Below are 27,033 nucleotides of genomic sequence, written 5' to 3'. Positions count from 1 at the left end.
ACTTCTCCCTCCAACTCCTCCCAGACACAATAGCTGATCCCTGCCTGCTGTTACACAACATGGCTGCCAAACCTTCTAGCCTTTCTGTGACCACACTAACTTCTCCCTCACATTCCTCCCAGACACAATAGCTGATCCCTGCCTGCTGTCACACAACATGGCTGCCAAATTCTGACAAGCCACAACTATAATTAAAACTATTTATAAACAAATTATTCACCGGATAGATTTTTAGATCACATATTTTGGTGGCCCAACCAGTTACCAATTTTCATGCAAACGAAGATGAATACCTCAGGCACATTAAGGGTATCATACTCAGGATAATTGATGAAATAATTGTAATTTTGGCAATATTTAAGCAACTTTTGGCAATTTAAGCATCCTATTTAATACTGAGGGACATGATAAGGCAACTTTCCAAGCTTCAGCGTGTCATTCAAACTCTGAACATGACTTAGGCATCTGACCATATTAACTGCCAGAAAAATTAAACACCTACATTAAATGCAACACTGGTTCATATTGTCTTTTAGACAGCACAACACCTGTCTTGAATGACAGCAACAAACAGGCATGTCTTCCAAATGCCTCCTGTGCCACAAGAAACAATGCTTTCCCAGTCTGTTTCACCCCAACATCACCCTGGCATTGTGTTGAATGGCTGCTAATGAGTCGCTTCCAAACATTTCAGTGAAAAAAATTCACTAATTGATCATATAATTGACAGAAGATAAGAATCTAGGGAAAAATTCCCCAGCAGAGAAAACGTCACTGGTCTATATCTGTAGACAGAGTCTGAGGAGATTTTAATTTCTATTATAAATATAGACAAAAAACTAACAAACAAGTCTGTGTGTATCATCATGATGATAGACATTTTCTTGACTGTCTAGAGATAGAAAATAAACTGCTAATTTACATTATACAAAAGACGGAAATCCTTTAAGGATTCAAATGACGTAGCCATGTTTTCACCAAACAGATTATAAACCAATTATTGCATTGATTAATGACGATCTTTTTGAAATAGAATTTTAGCTTAAAAATAATTATTCAAATAAAGAATAGAACAGATGATTAAGGAAGGGTTTGCTGTCATTATTAAAGAATATGGGGAAACAAATCTCTCCTAATCAAAATTCACTGTGATATGGTACATGCCAATTAAAATGCTGCAGGAATTTAAATGAAACTGAAAGCATTAAAAAGACGATTAGCAACAGTAAAAAACCTCTATATTCTGCATTCTGGGTATTTTGGGGGCCTAATATTAACTACTACATTGATGTCACTTTATTGCCTAAATCAAATAAGCATCTTTTAAAACTGATCATCAAATTATCATTTTTGAAAAAGATATCCTAATGCACCAGTCAATAGTAACCTTAGTCCCCCCAGGTCAAGGGGTATTCTGGGGATAACCGTGAAAATGGGCTTTGTTTTTACATACCAGGTGGCAACCCCTCCCCCCCCCCCAGCCCCGAATGTGGCGGTTTGTCGTCACGCCAAAATTAGCAGGGGATGGACCTAGGGTCCCAGTGGGGAGCTAGGGCATTTGGCAGGGATTTACCAACAGTTTGTTCCTGCATGGCAAGTTTTAACCAGGCTTGGCTGGACCGAAAGTCCAAGTCCCCGCCCCAACCTAGAGGGCCATAGTTACAATTGACTGGTTCATAACTACTACTCAGAAACTGTTCATTGATATTAAAATCAGGTCACAGCATTTGTGCATTAATTATCTTACACTACAGAAAATCTGCACTCTTATGAGTTATGATTCACTATCGATCTTCAACCATCCTTTCAATCTCAGTGTTTTTCCTGTTTCTGACATGCACTATAAAGTTAGTAGCTTCATCGATAAAATGCAGGATGAAATGCAGCACATACTGCACAAGAATTAACAGATGGAATAAAAACAGCTGGAGATTGATTGCCTGACATGGAGCAATGTCATTAGGCTGTGAGGTGTATTGTCACAGAAATATTTAGAGAACTCAGCTTTGGAAATGTTCCAGGCTTTTATAGGGGTTTAACTTACTAAATGTTTTGTTCTTTAGTGTTTACGCTCATGTCTAGGCTTACGAGATTGTCTGGCGGATTCTGATTTAAATGTTAAGAGAGCTTGAATGATGAATAAGACCACCAAGTTCCATTTTGTAATCAGTCTGTTTAATTAAGTGGGTTTAGTAATTGGCGCATGCGCTCAATTGCTAGTATAGAGACAGTTGCACCAAACACTAAAATACTAATCATTTATATTTGCTTTACTAAGCAAATCACCGACTAGGCTGTGCCCAGCAAATGTCAAATTTATTAAAGCAAAAATAAACAATAAAGAGTACCTTTTATTTCAGTGCCAAAAACTGAACAATATATCAATCCTTTTTTTCACAACAAGACAAGATAAATAAAGGGGGAGAGGGTTCAGTAAAAAAAACACTAATAGGGGCCCTTCCTGGACCAAGGATTACATTCTTACAGTTCATCTTCAGTGAACAAAATGAATGACAGAATCTTTAAAAGTTGTTTAACCCTCTTGGCGGGTATTTAGTCACAAAAATATGACAGCCAGAGACTGGCACTATTACCCATATGGATCATCCTCCCTGATATATATAAATGGAATTAAATAAAAATAAATACTTTTACGCAGTTGCAAAACTGTGCCAGGCTGGTAGACCCACGGATGTGTCGCATTATTACGATGTGATATAAAACAGTTTCAATGGGCAAGAGCGGAAAGTTGTAAGTGACATTAAAGCAAGAGACAGTTAGAACCTTCTCGCTTTCACCTAAACTTATGTTCAATGACTTAAATTTATATATTTGGCGCTTAAAAGGTTAATTAAAAGTCTATAATCATCTATACTTGTGTTCAAAAAAACAAAGAACTTGGAAGGCTGTTTAATCAGCAATGCAATCAGAACAGATTAGGCACAAACTAGCCCATGTGAAATTAATAGAATGGAAATTACTAAAGCCCATTACTGTAGATAAAATTACATTTAGTTTCATCTCGCCCAGACAAAAATAATTGTGATTACATCATGGGAAATGCTCCAAAGTGCATAAATGAGTTGATAACCGTTATCAGGGTCGTAAATAGTATCCCATTAACTTTTCACAAAAAAAATCCAAAAGCTGAAACTTTTTATACCAAATTTTATTTGATCAAATGTCAAATAGTAAGGCAATTTTATAAGCTAGAAAGTATTTATATGATACAGCGAAATTGAGAACATGTATCTAAGGTTGTCACTTTTCAAATTTGTATGAGATGCTACAGGCATCCCTCAGTTCAGCTTCCCCACCCTCGAGCTAAATGCTTTCTTCCCTATACCTAAGACAATGATAATTCAAAAACGGTTCACACATTGGTTTTTACATCAAAAGTGTTAATAATAGGGACTGAATTGCACCTACAGAAATATTCTGGAGCCATGAAATGAGTCTAGTTCCACTGTGTAAACATGCATTTGTTTTGTAAGAACACAAAAATCCCTGTCATTGCTCCCATTCCAGCCATAATAAACCATGTGCAAGAATGCACACTACGTTTATAGTCACTCAGGGGGTATTAAGGAACTATTCTGCTTTTCTGCATATTTCTCTTCCCTAGAGTGATTAAAGGTGCTGACAAAAGACACATTTTTCCCAGTCATTACTTCCTATTGATATCATAACAATTCCCATCTGCCAAGAAAGAAAACTTCAGTGGAAACAGCCAATCATCTTACACAGAAAGGGAAGCAACTCAGGTGTCTGGCAACTTTGATAGTACGAGTATTGAGATGATGGGCCTGAGAATTCAGGTAATCAAATCAAGGACAATGATAAAGGGAACTTCCACTTGAGCTATATCAGCCATTGCTCAAGATAACCACAGCAGAAGGTCATAACTCCATGTAGTAATAGAAGTAGTTGTGGATTGTGCTTTATAACCCCTCATAATGATTACTGCTTTATCTCCAGAAGACATGAAATACAAAAACAATTTGGGAAAAAACAAACAGAACAACTGTTTGTCTGCAATTTATATTCCCAGCGCCACTTTAAATAAGCTATCCCCTCCCCCCACATCTTGCCCACACATATATCTTCCTATCGCAATATATCAATAACGTTCCGCACGATAAACTTAACTTCCTACACAACAGCTGCTGCAGACATTCAAGATAATGCACATCATGTTTGACATAACATGTCCCGACTTATTCTTTAGGACAAAGTCAAACAATGCTTGTCAACTGAGTTTCGAAAGAACTCCCACAACATGAATTCTGACAGAAGCATGGCTAATCTGGAGAGCCGACAAATCAAATCTGACACAATCATGCAACACTCAATTCATGTCACTCAAAACAGCATTATTTTTACATAAAATAATGAAACTTTAACGAATTAACACCAGTTTTACTAAACAAAACAGCAGGAAATAAAGATAAAACCTACCTCTTGGGGGCAGATAATCTCGGGCTAGCTAATACATCCACAGATTTTATTTAAGAAGTACGTGTAGTGCCAATTAAGTGAGCAGTATATCAGCACTTTTGTTTATCCGACAACCAATCATTCAAACTTTGGCATTACTATTGGAATGATATAACAGAGTGTATCCACTTTACATTGCTTATGAGTGACCAGGTAGATTACATGTATTTGAATTTTGATATACTACTTGAATGCGTCCAAGAAACATTGAAATATTTTAACTTCATTCAACTGACTGCCAAAAGCCTTTGTCAACAATAGAACATTATATTATACCATCAGACAAACCACTGGTCAAGTCAAGCTGACAGTGTACAAATTGCCCAGTTGCAAAACACCAATTAGTCTTGGCAGATTGACAACTTGGGGCTTGGGCAGTGGTTACAAGCTGACACACGACTGCAGCTGCCATCATCATCAAGTCAGTCTCCGCAACCAGAGGTTTTAGCCCTCAGGTTGTTGGTCTGTCAAAATTTAATGCAGTTAAAAAAGTGGTCTTCTTTAGTAGTTTTTATTTTTATGAAAATTAACGATAATTATAATAATACGTACTGAAACAAAAACTCCTAAATTTCTTGGAACAATTCTATAATATATTAGTATGTGTCTTTACGCCATCATATAACTCATGAAACAGGTTAAGGTTATTTTATACCTTAACCTGTAAAAGGCAAAGCCTTGGCTTTTTACAGGTTAAGGGATATAAGCTTGACCTTTTACAGGTTAAGAAATGGCCACAATGACAAACCTCTAGTTCATTATACATTGGCCTGGCTAAACAAGCCAGGTGCATTAAAATTGCAATACTTAAGTTGTACTAATATTAGTAATCCTCATTAAATTGTGATACGCACATTCGATTACTGATGACAGCTGATCGTACTGATAGTAAACATATTAACTTCAAATCTTCTGTAAGTACTATAAAAGCTGATTACTTAACATAAAGTGAAAAGTAAATTGTTCAGACATGCCAATCAAAAAATATTATAAAGCAGTACAAAAATGTTGGTATCAAAGTCTAATTTCCTAATACATTATACAGTGCTTGTGACATATATTATAACATGAAACAGATCCGTTAAAAAAACTAGCATGAAACATTTGAAAGAAGAATGCAATTGCAAACTGCAAGAACATTATGACAGATTGCCTTTAGTTTGACGGGTAATTTCATGGTGAATTGAATTGAATTGAAAATAAATGTGATTTTTCTGAAACACCACAGGCATTCATTAAGCACGTGTCTGTTGACATAACCATGTTATTATATTATTTCAACAGTATATTGTTACTGCATTCTGTTTTGATCACCATATTTATTTTGCCTATAATAACCATCATTTCAAACACATCTGCATTTCTTTTGTGCAGTAGCTGTTATTTTCTTCACTACAGTTTTCATGAAAAATTTCTGTTTATGCAGTTTATCTTCAGACCTTATAAAGCTTTTTGGGGCAGAAATTCGGCCACATTCGCCTCCTCAAAAGTATGTTTTTTTCACCTACCCATTTTTTTTGTATTTCAGGAGCATTGATCCCTGAACAATAAGCAAATGTAGCAATAAAGTGCCCCCCCCCCCCCCCCCCCCCCGTTGACCAAGATCCGATGTGAATACAGAAAAAAAGAGTGCTTGTGTTCAAGTATCAATATTTTATTATAATTGAATGAAAAAGAAGCAAAAAATGTTCTTTTTGCAGAGAACTTGACTGAATTTGACGCTCCATTGCAGAAATTGATAGTTTTCAGTGTAAATATTGGAAAAATCATAGCTTGTGGAAGTCTGAAAATTAGTTGTTTGTAGCCGATTGACTCCTTGGCGGAAGGGTTCTGTATTTGAACTCAATTTTGACAGTCGGGTCAATGGTCAACATGGTGTTTCTTGTGATTATATTTTGTATCTTGAATTGTTCTAGAGATGCCATGTCCTTGTTTTTCAATTGGGATGTGTAAAAATAACTGTGGTCTCACGCCTAATATATCGGGTTGTTGAAAAAAACGTTCAAAAACAGGTTGAACATGATATGAATCATGTTAGTATTTTCCTCCTTTTTGCAAACACAATGCGATTTTTGCCTATTTATGCCCCGCCACCATTGCCAAAAAAGCGATATGGATAAGTTAAATCATTCATTATAACCACATGGCAAGCAGATGTCAACACTTTATCTGGTAATTGATGTGGGTTTTTCAGATGAACAAGAGCTATAACTAGATAATTAATTAATTATTAAGGCAAGAGTTATGGACCTTGCTACACCTGTTCATATTGTATTATTGTCAACATTTGTACACAGTTTCATGTAGATATCTTCTATGGCTATTGCAGAGCGGGAAATTATTGGAGCCATAACATTTTCTTATTCATTGAAAATGCTCCAACCTGTCTTCCGTTGTGGTGCCAATGAGTGGAAATGGAGGTAAACAGTGAGTATGGTTTCCATGGTGTCTTAATTAGAGGTTTATTTTTAAAAGTAAATTGAAAAAAATCAGGAATTGAGTATAATGACAAAAGTTCTTGCATGACTTTTTTAGACTATCAAGTGGCATTAATTGAACTTGACAACTTTATGAGCCTTAAATGCCCACCATGTGTGTAATATGTCACTTGACATATATTAAATGTACAATTAGTTCATGTGATATCTTAAATGGTTGTTGAATTATGGCCAAGGACATTAGGCATAAAATGTGCACAAAAACTATGTAAGGCTATAACAATCTCTGAAAAACAGATGGCTAAAAATGATACCTATAAAAGTATTTCTCGATCATGCAATAAAGCCCTCGTTCACAAATTTTATGAAAGCAACATATCTTTTTTTAAACTTTTTGAACAATGATCTTATAATAAATAATTCAATTTTACGTGCTCGTTGACAAAATACAGCAGTTTTGGTCACATTTTTATTTATTATTGACAATAAAACTCAACATTTGACAGCTGGTGATGTCTTATCATAATGTAACAGGCAATTTGTTTGCATTCAATAAAAACAAATATTTTTTGCGATGACTCACCCTATAAAATGTGATCACGCAAGTCGACTATCCCTTTTATGATTTAAATTTACAATCAAGTAACTAGACAGTTGTTTTTTTGTACATGTCTCAATATGGTGAACATTCATGACAAGTTATTTCAAATCCTGTTAGAGGTTGCAAGAGATATGGAGCAGATACAAAATGAAGTCATATAATCTTTGACCTCTAAAGTGTGGCCTTGACCTTGAACTGAGCTGACTGTAACATGCGCTCTACACATCCTCTCAATATTGCGAACATTTATGGCCAGTTAATTTTCAATCCTTCAAGCCGTTTAAGAGATATGGAGCTGACTCAATTTGTGACTGAAAGACGGAGGACGGACGGACGGACAGACGGACGGAGAACTCAAGCAAAATCAATATGTCCCTCCATTCATTGAGGGAGACATAATTAACAAACAACAAACATCTTAAATGGCATGAATCCAAGATTTGTTAACAAATTAAGCATGATAATCTGAAGAAAGCTGCCCTTAAACCAATGTTACATATGAAGAGAGCCTGATCCCTCCTTCAAGTTGCGCTCAAGCTGCCCTATGGTCTTCAAATCCTGCTTGACCACCTGGTCGACTTGACCATTGGGATATACTGTACATAAGAGTGTAACTTGATCTGTGGTCATCTATAGACTGGCTCAACTTCAAGCACCTCTTCAAACATTAGGATAAGCAGAAATAAAACACAAATCTTGAATCACTTAGACACACGTGACAGTGCTTCAGGAATGTTAGATTACATGAATCCCAACCACCATACAAAAAACAACATTCAGTGTTATGATCAGAATCAGAAAATTGGCCATAATCTGGTAGTGTAAGATGTCAAGATATTAATGTCCTGTTATTCATACACAGTTAACACATCTAGCTACTGTGTGGAGAAAAACCATGGTTCCCCCACTCTGCAGGGAGGCGACTTTAATAGGTCACTGTTACAAATCTGTTCTTCTGATTTGAAATATGACACACTCTATTCAATTTATAAGATTATTGCAAAAAATATAGTAAAATCATAACAAATTTTAGAGTGGATGGGGGCTAGGTTAAATCTGCCAAATTTATATAGCTTTAAATGCTACTACTGCTTCATTTGGGGACATAATCAACACAATCTTGAAACACAACACACGTCCGGATGATTTTTGGAACTGAAGACAACAAACGATTTCCAACACAAAGGTAGGTGTCAGAAAGAGAAGACTACATACTTTGTTAAAATGACAACCATATAAATGTATGTCGTTATCTGGGTTGGTCATTGCCTAAACCGGGATATTTGACACAAACCTGACATGACCGGCCTTGTGATGAATAGGTAGGCACCTTCTCACGTCAGAAGTTGATGAGGTCTTTGATGAAGTTTGTCAGGTTTTAATCATCTGAAAAGTACTGAAGTTTCTATCCACAGGGTACTGTTTCTCTAAATGCAAAAAGAATGAACTTGACCCTTACAACTTGAGTATAAACAAGGCCAAAAAATGATTTGGTTAGGGTTACATCCTTTTCAAAAACAGGTAGGGTATGTAGGCTTTATTAGGGTTTATGTGAGAATGTTATTGTCATCATTATAGAATGGTGTTAAAGTATTCTTCTTTATAAAGTTTTAAAGGATTTAAACTACAAATTAAAACACATACAGTCATGTTAAAATAATAATAATAGTTTATTCATTTTTTTTTTCAACTGACTATAAAAACAGTAGGGTCAGTGTGTTTTTCATTGGTAGAGTCAGGTAACCTTAACCAAATGTGATTTTTTAGGCCCAACCAATATTTCAGTGATTTAACAAATAAACATTGCAAATAAAAATCCTTCATGGATTAAAATAAATAAATAAAAGTTAACATAAAACCATATCCTATTGGTCAAAAAATAAGTTCAACAGTTATATACATATGATAAAAATGTATTCAAAGGGAGCAACAGTGACTGCTGGGATGAGTTTGGTTAATTTTTAATATGTGAGCTATAAATATTGACCTATAGTTTGACGCTATGACTGAGATAAGTAGATCATTAAATGTGACATCACAGCCAATATATGAATCTTCTCAGTCACATGGGCCCAAAACAAAAAGAGAGTGCATATATAAATATATACCTGGCTATGTATGATTGGCCTGTTTAAAGCACAGTGAACTATTAAAAAAGAAAGAATAAATCTGAACTTCCTGCTGGCTATTTTATGGAACATAACTTCCCTATTTTGTATATATATTTACAATATCTGCTGGCATCACCACAGATACAGTAAATCAAGGAAGCTTTAAACAATACCCAGTTTTACACAAATCTTATATACATCTGGCATCCACTATACAGTTTATGTATTATAAATTAAACAAATACATACCAGGGAGCAATAGCGACTGTAGAAATTATTTTTTTTAATTTGTAATGCATAAATTAAAACCCTGCAGCTAATAATTCATTGTTAAATATCAGGTAGGCAGGCAATTAAATGTGATGTCATGGTCAAATAAATCAGTGCCTCAGTCATGTACGCAAATTACCAAAAGAGTGCAAAAATACTTGGCTCCAATTGGCTTGCAGTAGTCAAAGATATCACAAGTCCGCAAGCCCTGCACATGTTAAATGTCTTCCGGGCTTGCTCAAATTCTGAATTTTTTACATCAGGGCATGTTGAAAAAATTGATACCAATTAAGCAAAAGTATAAGATTCGGGCTTGTTAATCCAAATGTCTCATTTCAATGACTGGGCTTGTTTAAAACATTGACTATAGAATATAATAGAATATATATTATATATTCTGTTTTTTATAGTCAATGTTTTAAACAAGCCCAGTCATTGAAATGAGACATTTGGATTAACAAGCCCGAATCTTATACTTTTGCTTAATTGGTATCAATTTTTTATATATTGGGTTGTCGTTATAGGATATTGTACATTGTAAGTTATGCAATAAAAAAACAGCTTGAAATAAAAAACAGCAACTATGAGAGTTAATGAAGAGAAAACACTGAAAACTAAGTCAATAGTCACATAAAGCCAGAACAGTTACATATAGACTCATTCTTTTATTACTCAGGTGGGTGGGGAAGAAAAAATACAAACCATATCCACATTATAACAAGCTCTTGATGAGATAACAGCTCACTAATGAATAGGAAATTAGAGTCAAGTTTCTAATGACCAAAAAAGTTAAATAAATGTAGTCTGTTTGCCAACCCCCATAGCAGTTAATAAATGTAAAACTGGAATGCTTGGCAAAAATGAATAAAAGAAACCTTGACTCAGCAGAGACTTGATGAAACTTGGCATGTATTTCACCAAAATAAGTAGGAATTAAAAGATCTAACACAAATTGGTGTTTTTTCTAACTTACTTGTCATAATGACAAAATCAAAGCCAGTTACACATATTCTAAGCACAAACATTTTAACAACATCAGTTATGATTGCTGGAAGTGATTGATGCTCCCCAAACCAATTTCAATGATAAGAAACCAACGTACCACATTTCAAGCCTGTCAAAAGAGTCTTTGATACAGACATATTTCAACCTTTGACCTGTTTTTTGAAAATCCCATCATGCATGGTCAATAAGACTCAGCCTGGACAAGGATCATTTCAACCTTTGAACTCTGAGGGCAAGCTTGACCTTTGAGGTAGAGACCTGGGTCTTAATAATTGTGCGTGACACATTACCTCATCATGGGAAACCTTCAGGCCAAGTTTTTTGAAAATCCAATGATGCCTAGTCAAAGAACAGCCCAGTCAAGGATCATTTTAACCCTTGACCTCTAATGGTATTCATGACCTGTAATGTACAGACCTTGTTCTTCCACACGCATTGACACACACACATACACTGAACTGCCATTGTGACAACTATGTGTTGCTAATACCGCATTAGGACTTGACAAAAAAATGCAGAAATTGTAAAACAAATTTTTGCTGGTAGAAGGTGAAATGTTCAAAGCATTATTGTACAAAAGCTGAAAAATTTCATGACATGCATAAATATGGAGAAGAGGAACTTGGATAGTGGGAATGTGAATATTTGAGCTTTTTTCTAACATGTAAGCGTAAATAATATGGACAAAAAGGGGAATACTTATTAACATTAAATTGAAGAAATTAACAAAATTGGTAGTCATTAGAAGTAAGCAATAACAAAATTCAAGTATTTTTCACAAATGCCTTAAAGGGAGATAACTAAAGAAATATGCTGAGCAGGATTACGTTTCTTTTGCACTGCAATTCCTCTTATGGTCAGTTATCTAAATATCAAGTTTCATTTAAATTCCTTTAGACTACTTTCCAAGATATGGCCTAGACAAGACCAGATTGTGAAAAAAGGTTAGGGGAGATAACTTAATACATATGTTTGATAGGATTATGGTTCTTGTGCACTGTAATTCCTCTCATTGACAAAGATTCCAAGTTTTCTCTCAATCACATATGTAGTTATGAAGTAGTTCAGCAAATGGTAGGACGGAAATACGTATGGATGGGCAATCATCGCCTTGTCATATCTTGTCCTCTACCAATGGTTTTGTTATTATCTGCATTTTTGAATATTTGTCATATAAACATACTTTATTCCTATAATTATGATGCATCATTTCTAAACCTAATGCAGTTTACCAGTTCAAAGCATTTCATTCTTTAATAGACTGGATATGCTTAAAATTTAACCACAAACTCTGTGATTCTGAATATTCTATATAATTACAGATAAATGTTTACCTTTATTTCAATGAAAAGGCAGTCTTTTCATTATATAACTTTTTAAATAATTGATGCACAATATGAATGAAAAGATGAAATAGAATTTCCTAATCGGTACAAATGTCAAATATAGTGGCTTTCTTTAATCTTAATATTATTTTGTATTACATGGCATAATGGGTTTCCTTTTTTGCATGAATTTTAATATTTCCAGATAAGTTTTCTTATCATGTCTTAAGACATGTATATCATATCATAACATGATATCAGTATTATGTTACATTAAAATAATTATGGTCCGCATCATACAATCTTATAAGTATCTATCATATGTTTCCGGAACGGATAGAAAAATCCGACCCGAGGGCATGTGTGTAAGCCGGTAACAAGGCTTGCCGAGTTACCGACCACGCAGCGTGCCCGAGGGTCGTTTTTTTTTATCCGGACCGAGAAAACATGATTGATATTTTTTCTTGCATATCTAAATTTATCAATTTGTGAAAAAAATGACGTAGAAAACAAACTTTTGAACAATTACACCAAAAAGCGCGTGCGACGTTGTTTACTGACGTCATAGAGCGCAGTTATTTTAAATAACTAAAAATAGCGTTTTTGACGATTATGTATTTTCAATTTTAATTAAAAGTGTTGCTAACATATATATTTTATTGCGCTTTATTAAAATGGCATAATATATTTTTCATAAACCATACAATAAATGAAATAAGAAGTGGCGCGTTGTTGCGCGTGACTCATCTTACATGAGGTATGTAAGATGGGGTTTTCCAGCACTGGTCACATGACCGGAAACACACGTCCGGTATGCAAGAATATTTAAGTCAAAAGGTAGACCAGGACATTTAAAATTATATTACTTATACATACATGTGTTATGTACTGCTGACAAAAAATAGATCACAGATTTTTATATTTAAGTTCAAAAATTGATATTTAATGCATTTTTCTTTAACCGTTAGTAACGGTTTAAGCCATAACACATTAATTTTCGAACGGAAATATGAAAATCTACGATCTGATTTTTTGTCAGCAATCTTAAATCATTGGTTAGCAGATATTTACGCAAAAATTTGCTCTTTCCAAGACAAAAAATAAAAAAGTTGTGAAAATGGTATATCTGTGAGAGTGCAGCTTTAAAGAACAGGGGTCTTTGGAATCAGGACTAATCTTTCAACTTCCGACTATTGTTCAATTGTAAAGATTGTTTTTTGCAGCACATCTGCATCAAAGCAGTAAGAAGTACTTTGAAATGAATGTAAAGGACTTTGGAATGGGCATGTCAAAAAGGGTCTTATTTCAGACACTTTTCCCTGCTTTGGGCATATAATTCTATCCAAGCTATTTTCAGGATTTACCATCATCAGATGGTAATATAATAATGCACCAGTCAATTGTAACCATGGCCCCCCAGGTCCGGAAAATAGCGGGGACTTTGACTTTCGGTCCAACCTGTGAAGCCCAGGTAAAATCCTCGCTCTGCCGAGACGAACTGCTGGTAAAACCCCGCCAAATATGTTCAGTCAAAACAGGCTCTTCATGACACAATTGTTTCAGTATCCATAACATATTGTAAATCACTGTGCATCAGGACACACTTTTTCCCTCCAGAATAAACCAACAACAAAAAATGCCTGGTCTTATCTATAGCATTAGGCTTTTGGCATTTTTTCCCCAAAATCCTTTGCAGAAAATTGCTAAAATAGATAGATAATTGGAAGAAAGGGTGTTTGTTTACATTTCACTTCAAAGGGACATTACTCACACCAAATGATTGATTTTAAGTTATATGGGCAGTGGAAAATCGGGTACAGTTAGCACCAGCAGACGACAACAAGTAAACATAGTTAATATTTTAAAGTTTAACTTTTAGAAGCCTTGATAATTGTAATTTACTATTTATACACTTTATACCACCTGTGCCATTTTTTTCAATATATTTTATCATTTATGTACATGTGCTGTATAACCTTTGCCATTTTCACTATTCAATAAATTTCATCGAAACAAATATGGTGGCTGCCGATTTTGACATTTTTTCACTGCGTCCTACCTATGGTATTAAAAAATCCCCCCCCCCATTTTTCTCGTATTTTTTTGCATGCTTCCTATCTATGATAGCATCCTTTACACAGTGATTTACAGAAATTTGTTTTTTTAGACAAATTTAATTGCATGGTGCAGCGTGAGAAACATTCACTTGAACATAAATTCTAAATAAATCTCAGGGAAATACTTACAAATCTCTTAAAGTGCCACAGAAGGTATTATATACAACTCACAACAATATGCCCCACTTCAAGCGATCACTTGTGAAATTAAAAATACACATTCCGAGCATGTTATCATTATACTTCAGCAGCAGAGAAGATATAACAAGATGTTGACTGGATTGTAAGGTTAATATAATTCGGGTTAATATGGAGTTATGTAACCTAAAATTTGTACGATGGTCCAAGCAAATAGAATATATAGCTTCCTTATTCTTTCAGTCCAGCTAAAAATGAGATCTAATAAATGTAATCTTACAGTTCATTTCTCATTACAAAATTATAAACAACATAAATATATTTTCAAATATAAAGTCATACCATCAAAACTAACCATTATAAAGCCTGAACAATATATCACTACCTTTCACCTGAATTTTTTTTCCTTCACAAAACAGTTCCATTCACTTAGAAAACTCCTAATCTTTCTAAAAAATCTCCAGGAAAAATCATTTGTCCAACTTAACCAAACTTTTCCTTAAAATCCAGATGGCTTAAGTCTGATCAAACTAATGTTCTTTTTATCACTACCTGCTTTAATTATCAATAGCTTTTTAAACCATGATATGAAAGGTATTTTTGTGTACACTTGACAATGTACAGATGTAAATAAATAACTTCAATACTAGGAAGTCAGAATAAACAATGCACACTAGCGGATCAAGTGGGTGAAAACCCGCATCAACACCCCTCTTCCCCCCTCTTCCCCCCACCCACACCCTTAAATTCTCAAAGTGAACATTTCATACAATTGTGGTACAAGGATTCACACAACTTAAAGGGGTTCTCACATGGGTTACCATGTAAACAAACAAGTAAGTGACTTTAAAAAGACTATACTATTTTCTGATTCTATACATATGTAAAATACTTAAGATTTGCTTGTATTTTATGATTAAATTCTTACTAGCGTCCCTTACTTGTTTGTTCACATCGGTTGTGACCCGTGGTTATCAATGTGAGAACCCCTTCAAGTCACATGATTCCTCAACCTGGGTAGAATGTTAGGCATAATAACACCAAAATGCACCATTTTAGGCACAAATTAGCCAAATATTTAGCCACACCTTCTTGCAAGAATAAGATCCCTTTTTGTGATTTCCTGAGGAATAGGAGACAAGCCCAAATCTGGTCCCCTAAAGTGTGCCCCCTCCTTTATGAAATCCTTGGTCCACCCTCGTAACAAGTGTCTGAGGAAATCAGATATTAATCTTTAAGTAACATAAGTATGTGTACAAAAATATGTAAACAACCATGTGGACATTAATGAATACATTTTGTGACAAACCTCAATTAAGTCAGTAATTATCTCATTATCTGCAATAAAGATTGCAATGGTTGCAGACTTGGCAATGAGCAGTGGATAGACTGAACAAAGTTTCTGATGTTGACCCATTTTTTTTAAGTACTAAATTTTAAAAACTGTACATGGATTTCAGTTAAAGGGGCATTGTCGGCTTTTTTATGTATTAAATCCAAAACAAAAACTTTTCTGAAACTAGAGATTGCTTTTTTGAAAAAGCGCTTGTCTCCCCTATTGTGTGGTCGTAGCTGAGAAAAAATAAATGATGGACATGAAATTTGTAACTTTGGACTGGAGACAAACCAACAGTGAAGTTTGGTTTATTCGATTATATCAAATAGAGAAGAGAAGAAAGTGTTGTTGATTAATCATGGAAAATGTAAACGAAGTTTGCATTGTATGAAGTTCCTGGGCGCAAGCGTTATTCAATTATTGATCGGAAACCATTTTTCAGCTCACAGTCATCGTGACCATGACCTTTTACCTACTGATCACAACATCAATAGGGATCATCTACATAACCAACTTGCATACCAAGTATTAAGTTCTTGGGTGCAAGTGTTCTTTAGTTACTGAGCGGTAACCATTTCTTCAACTCAAGGTCATGGCAACCTTGACCTTTGACCTACTGATCTCAAAATCAATAGGGGTCATCTACTAGTCATGACCGACTAGCGTACCAAGAATGAAGTTCCTGGGTACAAGCGTTCTTAAGTTATTGAGCAGAAACCATTTTTAAGCTTAAGGTCACCGCCAACGTATCATTTTTTACCTGAAGGTAACCTTGACCTTTGACCTTTTGATCTGAAAATCAATAGGGGTCATCTTCTAGTCATGAACAACTAGCTTACCAAGTATGAAGTTCCTGAAACCAAAGGATCTTTAGTTATTGAGCGGAAACTTTTTCTTCACTTCAAGGTCATGGCAACCTTGACCTTTGACCTAGTGATCTCAAAATCAATATGGGTCATCTTCTAGTCATGACCAACTAGCATACCAAGTATGAAATTCCTGGTTGCAAGCGTTCTCTAGTTATTGAGCGGAAACAGTTTCTTCACCTCAAGGTCACGGTGACCTTGACCATTGACCTACTGATCTCAAAATCAATAGGAGTCATCTACTAGTCATGAACAACTATGAAGTTCCTGGGTACAAGCTTTCTTTAGTTATTGAGCAGAAACCATTTTTAAGCTTAAGGTCACTGCCAACATAACATTTTTTACCTGAAGGTAACCTTGACCTTTGACCTTTTGATCTCAAAATCAATAGGAGTCATCTAATAGTCATGAACAACTAGCATACCAAGTATGAAGTTCCTGGACCCAAAGGATCTTTAGTTATTGAGTGGAAACCGTTTCTTCACCTCAAGGTCACGTTGACCCTGATCTTTGACCTAGTGACCCCAAATTCAATAGGGGTCATCTACTAGTCATGACCAACTAGCATACCAAGTATGAAGTTCCTGGGTCTAAGAGTTCTATAGTTATTGGGCGGAAACGAAGTGTGACGTACTGACTGACTGACTGACAGACTGATGGACTGACTGATGGACAGGGCAAAAACAATATGTCTCCCCATGAATGGGGGAGACATAAAGATATTACACGCAAATGATTTTTACATGGAAGGTCACCACGACCTTGACTATTGACCTTGTTACCCCCAAAACAATTGGGATCATCTAGACATCATGACCAACCTCACTTCAAAGTTTGGTGAACCTAGATCAAAGCATTCTCCTGATATTGCACGGAAATATTTTTTTACATTAGAGGTCACAGCGACGTTGACCTTTGACCTTGTGACCCCCCAAAATATAGGAGTTTTCTAAACCTCATGATCAACCTCCCTACCAAGTTTGGTGAACCTAGGTCAAACCATTCTCAAGATATTGAGCGGAAATGTTTTTTACATTGGGGGTCGCCACGACCTTGACCTTTGACCTAGTGACCCCAAAAACAATAGGGATCTTCTACACCTCATGACCAACCTCCCTACCAAGTTTGGTGAACCTAGGTCAAACCGTTCTCAAGATTTTGAGCAGAAATGTTTTTTATATTGGGGGTCGCCGCGACCTTGACCTTTGACCTAGTGACCCCAAAAACAATAGGGATCCTCTACACCTCACGACCAACCTCCCTACCAAGTTTGGTGATCCTAGGTCATGCGGTTTTCCAGTTATCGATCGGAAACGAAGTGTGACGTACGGACGGACTGACGGACTACCGGACAGGGCAAAAACAATATGTCTCCCCCAGAGAGGGGGAGACATAATTAGTAAGCATATAAAGTAATATACTTTAGATCTCAAATTAATTTCAGTTACCTAATCCATAACACTATGGTAGACAGATGCTTTTGATGAGATTTATGCAACATATAAACACATTTTCAAGTATTTTAACCTTGAAATAAAGTTGAAAACAATTGAATGCTTATTGTTAAATCAAAGTTATCATGTTTGCCAGCATTTTTTGCTAGTAGGTACTTTGGAACTGAAAAGCACTCAAGGGGTCTAATTCAACTTTTTTTTGCATTTCTAAATATAGACAAATTAACTCATACTGAATACAACTTCATGTTTCAACTAAGCCCTGTGTACCAAATACTTCATGTTTCTTCCAAACCCTGTCCCCCCTTGTGTACCCTATACTCATTCAAGTTTCAACCAAACCACGTTACACCTTGTGTGGCGAACACTCCTTCATGTTTTTACCCTGAACCCAGTTACACCTTGTATGGCGAATACTCAATCAAGTTTCAACCAAACCACGTCCCAGCTTGTGTGGCGTCAATGCTCCTTCAAGTTTCAACTTGAACCCCATCCCTTCTTATGCACAGAATACTTCTTAATGCTTCCATGAACCCCCGTCACCACTTGTGTAACTAACTTCTTCATGTTTCATCAAATCCCCATCCCCCTTGTGTGACAAATACTCATTCATGTTTCAACCAACCCCGTCCCCTGTTGTGTACAAAATATTAAGTTTCAACCTGAACCCCGTTACACCTTGTGTGGCCAATACTCCTTGAAGTTTCAACTTAAACCCCCATCCCCCCTTGTTTACCAAATCCCCTGTCCCTCCTTAGCCACTGAATACTCCTTAATGCTTTTACCAAACCCCATCACCACTTGTGTACCGAATACTTCTTCATGTTTCAACCAATCCCCAATCCCCCCTGGTGTGACAAATACTCATTCATGTTTCAACCAACCCCCAATCCCCCCTGGTGTGACAAATACTCATTCATGTTTCAACCAATCCCCAATCTCCCCTGGTGTGACAAATACTCATTCATGTTTCAACCAACCCCCAATCTCCCCTGGTGTGACAAATACTCATTCATGTTTCAACCAACCCCCAATCTCCCCTGGTGTGACAAATACTCATTCATGTTTCAACCAACCCCGTTCCCCTTGTGCACCAAATACTCCTTCATGTTTCAACGGGAATCTTGTCTATCAAATAATATTTGATTATTTAGAGTACTCTTAAGTCCATGATAGTTCTCCTTTAAAGCTCCTGAATACTGCGTACTGATGGGGGTTAACTTACTAGAATACCAGAAAATTCCCTTAATACAGAAAAAAATCCCATAATACAGAAATCCTTAAAAATCTTACCCTCTTGAAATTGACTTCCTTGTCTTTGACTTAAGAGGTCCAATCAAGTATGGCTCACAAACGGATTTTTGTCTGGCTGGAAATCTGAAACAAACACAATAGATAATAGCTGCACCTTCTCCATAATGTAATTTAAAATCAATATGCAATGGTTCAGTGAAAATTGTAAACAAATGGAATATTGCTGTCATTAATATGTAATAGTTATTGTATATGATTGCATTATGAGAAAAATGGGATGCAGCCCAGCAGCAGATTTAATAATAATTTTTTTTTTAAAAAAGCAAAAAAAAACTGGAGACTGCTTTTATAAAAAAGCACTTGTCTCTACCATTGTATGTGGTCATAGCTGAGGAATAGTCAATGAGGGGCATGAAATTTGTTCTTAATGGATTGGAAATGAACAAACATTGGGGTCATCTACTGGTCATGACCAACCTGCATACCAAGTATGTAGTTCCTGGGTCCAAGCATTCAAAAGTTATTGAGCAGAAACAAAGTGTGATGTACAGACTAGTGACCAACAAATGGTTTTTCACCTGAAAGTCATTGAGACCTTGACCTACTGACCTTAAAATCAATAGGGGTCATCTACTAATCATAAGTAATTAGAGAACCAAGTATGAAGGCCCAGGGTAGGCCCAAGCGTTCTTAGGTAATTGAGTGGAAACGTGACCTTTGACCTACTGCGTGATCTAAAAATCAATAGGGATCATATACTAGTCTAACCAACAGACATACTAAGTATTAAGTTCCGGACCCAAAGGATCCTCAGTTATTGAGCAGAAACCGTTTTTTTTACATCATTGTTGACCTGACCTTGAACTTTGACCTCCTCATCTCAAAATCAATAGGGGTCATCTAGTGGTCATGACCAACCTACATACCAAGATTGAAGTTCCTGGAACCAAGCGTTCTAGAGTTATTGAGTGGAAACAGTGTGTGCATGGCGTATGGACTGACTGACTGCATGACAGCTGTGAGGGCATTAAAAACAATCTGTTTCCCCAATTCATTGGAGGAGACATAACAATAACTATCTTAGAGTTGGTGCATATTTGTCTCCACATCAAATATATATATCGCCAGCCAGGCAGCATACACAAACCCATTAAAAATAACTATCTAAAATGCCTAATGGAACATCGGTATTAATTTTTGTATGAAGCTTGAGATAGTTGACATTAATAATTTCACATTGACTGCTTTCTTCAAAACCTGGTCAAGTCATTCATTCAACAATTCACTTTTTTATGTTGACATGTCCATGGAAATTTATGAATTATCATTTGTAAGATAAAGATCTGAGTTCGGCAAAGCAATTGCTTCAAAATAAGGGTTCATTCTGATGCAAAACAATTTGCTTTGATATCAAAATTCAATAATTAGAGTCGTCATGATATATTTTTCAGGTTTGATCAACATCATAGTCATATGAACTAATTAGCATATACACAATGTATCCATACATGTATCCAATCTATGTGAAACCGTTTTCACTGAAATGATTAGTCTGTAAGGAAAATTGATTAATTAACATCAAAATCAAATAGCATATTGTACAAAATACTGAATATCATTATGACCATCAAATAACACAAATTTGAAGACAGAAACAAAACCACCAGGTGCAATCAAAGAGTTCAAACCAATGTTTCTTGGGAGCACAATACAAATCGCATACCAGATAATGTGCCAATAAAAAAGGTATAAAACAAACTTATAATTTTTTATACATAATAATTATCATTAAAACATTATACATACAATCAAAATCAGTTCCACAAATAGTTGTTGGCATGAATGGCTGGGCTCTTTGTAGCACAAGCTAGATCATTTAGCAGAAAGGATGACACTAGCAAATGACATGAATGGACATTTTGAAGGGTTTTAAGTCACCTTCACACAATAGGAATCCTTTATTTCAAGGTTTATGGAGATGACCCTCCTAGCATCGGTATCCTTCAATGAATACAACCAATCAGCCAACAGTATTCTTGCTCCAATAACCTTACAGGATTATCTTTCTTGACACTAACTAGCTTTGTCAATCAAATTACTCTTGAACTGGAAATAAATCAGAACATCTGCATTTCAATGGCCTGAATTCCCATACCAGTGCAGAGGTGCTTTTCTGACTGATTTCTGCTCCATTCCCATTAATGCTTTAACATATACTTTTTCCCCACATGTGAAAATGAAATTTCCAATTCCTGTTCTGAAAAAATGGACCCCAAACTGTTTTGTAGGTAAGAGTATGTATGTATGTATTCCATTTTAATTTTCTAGGCAAAATTGGAACTCCCAATCAATTTAGATGATACATAATATTCCCATTGGGTAGACAGGCCCCAGCCCCACTCCTAAAATGGTTAAAAACACTGCAGTATGCTAACATGGGCAGATCTTGCTTTTCTCACCCACTGCAACTAATTCAAACTTAATATCGGTCTGAAGTTAACAGGAAATGACTTAACACTGTTTTTATTATACTTTAATTGTGTATCATATTGTATCCTATTGTAAAAATTGAAAGTAAGCATTCCACAAGTAATTACAATGTCTTTATTGAGAGGAATCTTGATGATTAACAGGAATATTAAATTTCATTTAGATTTTATTTGGTTGTGATGTCTCTTTTCATCTGTCAGATTTAAAATGACAGGATTTCAAACTTTTTAAACAAACAAAACCTGCAATTAGACTTTACAATGTAGCTGTCATCTTGTAAATAATTTATTTGTAAAACATCATAAAAAGGATAGAATTTTGTTCTTGACATTTATGAAATGTTTTGTCATGTCAAGGACTGCATACACATTTTCAAACATTTGGGTATTTCATTAAAAGCCAAATTCAATTATAATCAACAGAAGAAAATTGGCATATCCAGTTACAGACAACATTTGTATGTTTACACATTACATACAATGAAATGAAATAATTCAGGCTTCATAATATATATATATATATACCGTATGTGTGTGTGTGATTGTATATTACAAAGCTTTCTGGTGTGCTTTTTATCTGACAGCAATTCTTTGAAACCAGTCATCCCTTCTGCCCAGAAGCCCTAACAGACATGATCATTTCATTGTCAGATTTTTCAAATGCCCACATACATGTATTTATCTGAGTCTCTTCAAAAGTTGCTCTTTTTTTATTAAAGTATTGGATATGGAAAAGAAACTTGATAGGCATATAATAAAACTAGTTATCAAACTTGTCTGAAAGATTTTGCTGACAAACATTGCGACCATGCTTAGGGATCATATTTGAGCAATAAGCCAGACAACTTTTAAGGATCAGCTTCCCTCCTACCACAGGAGTTTCCATCATAAGTCCCTTCATAGAACGGGGGTATAAGATAAAAAAATAGTAATGGCATAACATTCCTTTATATCATATCACATATTTGAATGTTATAATAGTTTACACTTAAGTTTTTACTATTCAGAATAATAAATTTTGCCATTTGGAGAATCGTTGGAAGTCAAAATTTGTTTGGAAACCAAACTAAATCCCAATGATCTTTGAATCCCAAATACCAAAGGATTTGCTAGTAAAATCAAATGAAGTGCCATTTAATAGGCGCATAATTTTGCAGTCAATAATTAATATTTTTTTATGACCAAATTTCAGAAAAACATTTAGGGGGATTTAGACAATTTTGTTATTCCAGGGGATTTTGACATAAGCAGACTTCCTGAAGACTGTTGGTCAGATGGACATGACCAGCAAATTTTGATCCAGTCTGATGATTGCTGAACAGAAATTGGTCCAACTGTCCAGCTTCTTTCCTCCATTAACTGGGTTTTAGCATTAAATTCATAACTAGCATGTTTTAATTCACACCTGTTGAATTTTCAATCATTCAGAATTTCAGAGTTCTCAAAGTACTGGAGCTGCCTTGAAAAGTTATAAGGCACTATATAAAGAGACTATTTTTCTGATGAATAACAATCTGTTGGCTTTGTAAAACAACTAGCATATTAACTCAAAACAAAGAGAATTTGTATCTAGTCTAGATTAACTAACATAACATAGGAATGTCACAAGTGTAACATTATGTGTTTTAAACATCATCATTTTTCCCATTCATATTTAACAATGCATTTTTTTCTTTTTTTCACTTCCAGGAAGTCCAAAAACAACATGTATAGAAAAAATGATCAAGTGGGGAAGTGAATGACTTCACTACCTGATCATAACTGATGTCACAAGCGTAACGCATTTTGAGCATGTGGCATATTTTTAGACATCCATAACTCCATTACTCTTCGGTGTGTTAAGTTAACATGCAGGAACATTAAAATATATTTTAAGTATAGCATAGCCAAGTTTTGAGTGAGTGCCATTTAAAATACATGACAATTTGTTTTTGTAGAAATGCAGAAATGCAGAACATTTTCTTTTTAAAACTATTTAGTCAAGTTTTTTTAAAACTAAATTTAATGATTGATAATTTACATGCTCAGAAATAAAGAAAATATGAAATAAATATGATTATAGAATATAATTATTGAAGTTTTGCAACATGCCATGAAACGTTACACTTGTGACATAATATTCATCTTTTGACTTTTATGAATAATACTTATGATTTACACAGGTCAACAGTAAAGAATAACAATTAAACATGCGACTGATGGTCAAACTCCCTTTTAAAGGAAAAAACTTTAAGAATAAGGATAGGGATAGTGAAAGCAAGCCCTCTTCAAGCTCAAAAGAACGGGTAAAAAGGTACAGGGAGAAACTAAAATCAGATCCCAAACTTAAGAAAAAGTTTGAAAAGTTGAAACAAAAGAAGAAGGCCGAGAATGAATTATATAGACAGAAGGTTAAAGAGCTGAGAAAAAACAACATTAAATATGATGCAGAAATAAAAGCCAAAGCCAGATTAAGGCAGAAAAAGCACAGAAAGGCTGCTGCTCTTAAAACAGAAGCTGCTGGAAATGCAAGTATGTCATCAGTTAAGTTACTAAGGTCAAAATCAGCTGTGAAAGGGCAGACAACCACAAAACAAACAATGTGATTCCGATACTATAAATAGAATCCATCGATGTCATCATGGTCATGTGATTGCAGAGTCATTCAATTGCATCATCATACTCAGTTGATTCTGGTTGATTTTGTATGGGGGTTACGTCATAACGTGAATGTGTAGTAAACATCAAAAAAATAAATATCAACATTAAAGTTATGGAAGCCAGACCTAGTCTTGAGTCTGCCATAGTAAAAAAAAAATGTCAAAAGACTCGTTGACGGCCATTTAGGTAGACTTGGGAGACACCAAGCACTTTCATATAACATACAGATGCATATAAGTGTATAACAGGACACTTACACACCGGCTGATAAAGCAAAGTTTACAATTCAGCCAGAGTTCAGGAAATGTTCCAACAGTCAAAAAAAAATCCTGAAAACTAAAGTTGACTCAAGTTACTATTCTCAGTATTGTGACCAATAAACAAAGAAAATCTAACTTAAACATATATAACCTGGTTTTAAGTTATAATATTTTCTTGGCGATACAGCTGTAGGAAATATTATTTTCTTAGAAAACAACACAAGTAAATTATTTCCGGAAAAGGTGAACTTGATTGTGGGCTTTGATTGTCATGGTTACAGTACACTATACTAAACCCAATTCATGATCTCTATCTAGGTGACCTCCCTTTATGACTCAAAAATAAAGTAATCATTATCACAGACTTATAGGTCCGTGTCATTATGATCTTCAATTTTATTTATGCTAATTTAAATACAATATAATTGTACGTAAGTAATGTATATAACACTTGACATTTTATTGGCATGGCCTGACAGTCAAAGAAGAAGTAATCCAAATAAATACTAGAACCACTACTTAAAATACAACCTATAATCTGTATTTTCAGCCAATTGAATAGCAGATAGGCAATACTGAAGTCTTCATCATCTAGAATTTCAACGTTTGAGGGTGTTTTAAGATCCGCCTACTGCCACCCATCCAATACAGACTTCCTGCATCCGATTTGCGTTGATAATGTGTCAGCCAATGAGGCTGATTCTAAGTCAAGTATAATAAACTGGAGTAATGTCTTCATGATTAAATAGCAATCATGAAGGTGTTGGACATGACCACAGATCTATAGGGAGTGTGCCATTTGGGTCAAAATAGGGGCTAATGTGGCCATCATCGGAATGATGCGATGCACAATAATCAGTTATTTGTCTTATCGTTGTGACTATCACCTGGCTGCAAGTTGTGTTTACTATCCTCAGGTAGTTACTATCATGAAGCTGCAGTACTTCGAGTTTTCTTATGTCCTTGGTAGTGTACGTTTGGATTCCAGGTACATGTATGCTGAGGAGGCATGTTCCAGGACAAGCATCACTAGTGTTTTGTGTAAGACTGGGACTTTAAAATGGCCTGAGGGCAGCTAATGATATTTTCCTCAGGAATACTAGACTGTTGATATTTCTGTTGCTTTTAATACAAGGTCACAATACGGCTTCTGATCATGTACATTAAGGTGCAGCGGTATTTGCCGCTACAGAATATGGACAATTGCAAGTTCTTGGTCATGTAGGGCTATTTAAAGTCCAATCAGGTCAAGGTTGAAAAGTATTTACAACAGGGATTGAAAAGTCTACGGGTTGAAAAGTCTTCATTTTGAAAAGGGGCTGAAAAGTCCTGCTCCCTTCATGAAGTAGGCATTTTCTGTGCAAGAATGGAACGCATTTTAAAGGTCCTGATTATTTCACATTTAGATGGTTTCAAATCCATCACCCAGTCTGCCTCCCACTGCTCCATTCTGAGAAAGTCCTTTTAGAGGTTAAAAGTCATGTATGGTACTTGATCATCTACCTACACGTATTAAGGATACTGCCATCAGCAAATGGCTTGAGGGGAATCAACTCTTCATGGCATGCCAATTATGTAGATCAGTAAGGGTAAAGGGCTGAGAGAGATTCATGTGGGGTAGCTGGTGTGATCGGTGCAGGTGTGGCCTTCAACAGAACTTGTTGGCTACAATCCGATTGGAAGCTTCTGATCTAGAATTAATTCTTAGACCCCTGGACCCCTTAATGGCCCTGCTTCAGGGGAGGGGGTATAAATTATATGCATATATTATAAGTTTGTGTAGCCATGTTTCAGTGCTTATCGGGATCAGCTACATTCACCAGAAGCCGGGATGGTTGGTGTTTGGCGTTGATGATTTGGAAGTTAGTTATTGTCACAGGACTTGTATTTGAAATTGTAATAAAATGATAATAAATGATAATCTTTAAATGTGATTGTTTGTCAGGAGCCTTGCTTCTGTATACCAAGTTGCTGTAGTAATACAAATTACCATTTTTCTCTATTTTATTATTCGTATTGTTTCTCGACTAAAGCTCCGCCCCTACTGTCTTGTGATCTCTATTTTACAATTCTTATCATTTCTCAACTAAATCTCCGCCCCTACTGTCCTGTGATCAATCTAATCCTGTTAAACTAACCTTTCACGCATGACTGTTTTTAATGTGTCAAGTGCCATAATCTGTGCATTTTGCCATATTCGGTTGTTGACAACAGTCATGCCTTATTTTCATA

The 27,033-nt window shown here is 35.4% G+C and overlaps 1 protein-coding gene across 9 annotated transcripts in view; it reads right to left on the bottom strand.

Moving 5' to 3' along the window:
• LOC128226495 (semaphorin-2A-like) overlaps positions 1 to 25,073 on the bottom strand; it is an 84,298-nt gene extending 59,225 nt beyond the window's left edge. For 3 of the 9 annotated variants that reach the window (XM_052936391.1, XM_052936399.1, XM_052936392.1), the window contains exons 1-2: positions 24,953 to 25,073; positions 19,452 to 19,535 (exon numbers count right to left, since the gene is read on the bottom strand). The gene's annotated coding sequence lies outside the window, so the exon portion shown is untranslated. Of the gene's footprint in view, positions 1 to 8,830; positions 8,923 to 14,857; positions 15,129 to 19,451; positions 19,536 to 24,952 lie in introns of those variants that run through there. The other 6 variants (XM_052936394.1, XM_052936397.1, XM_052936398.1 and 3 more) reach the window with 6 other exon arrangements.
• Between the last annotated feature and the right edge of the window lie 1,960 nt (positions 25,074 to 27,033).

The sequence above is a fragment of the Mya arenaria genome, chromosome 3, assembly GCF_026914265.1.
Source record: "Mya arenaria isolate MELC-2E11 chromosome 3, ASM2691426v1".
Lineage (NCBI taxonomy): Eukaryota > Metazoa > Mollusca > Bivalvia > Myida > Myidae > Mya > Mya arenaria.
The sequence above is the reverse complement of the archived record's forward strand: the minus strand, read 5'-3'. Positions and strand labels throughout refer to the sequence as shown.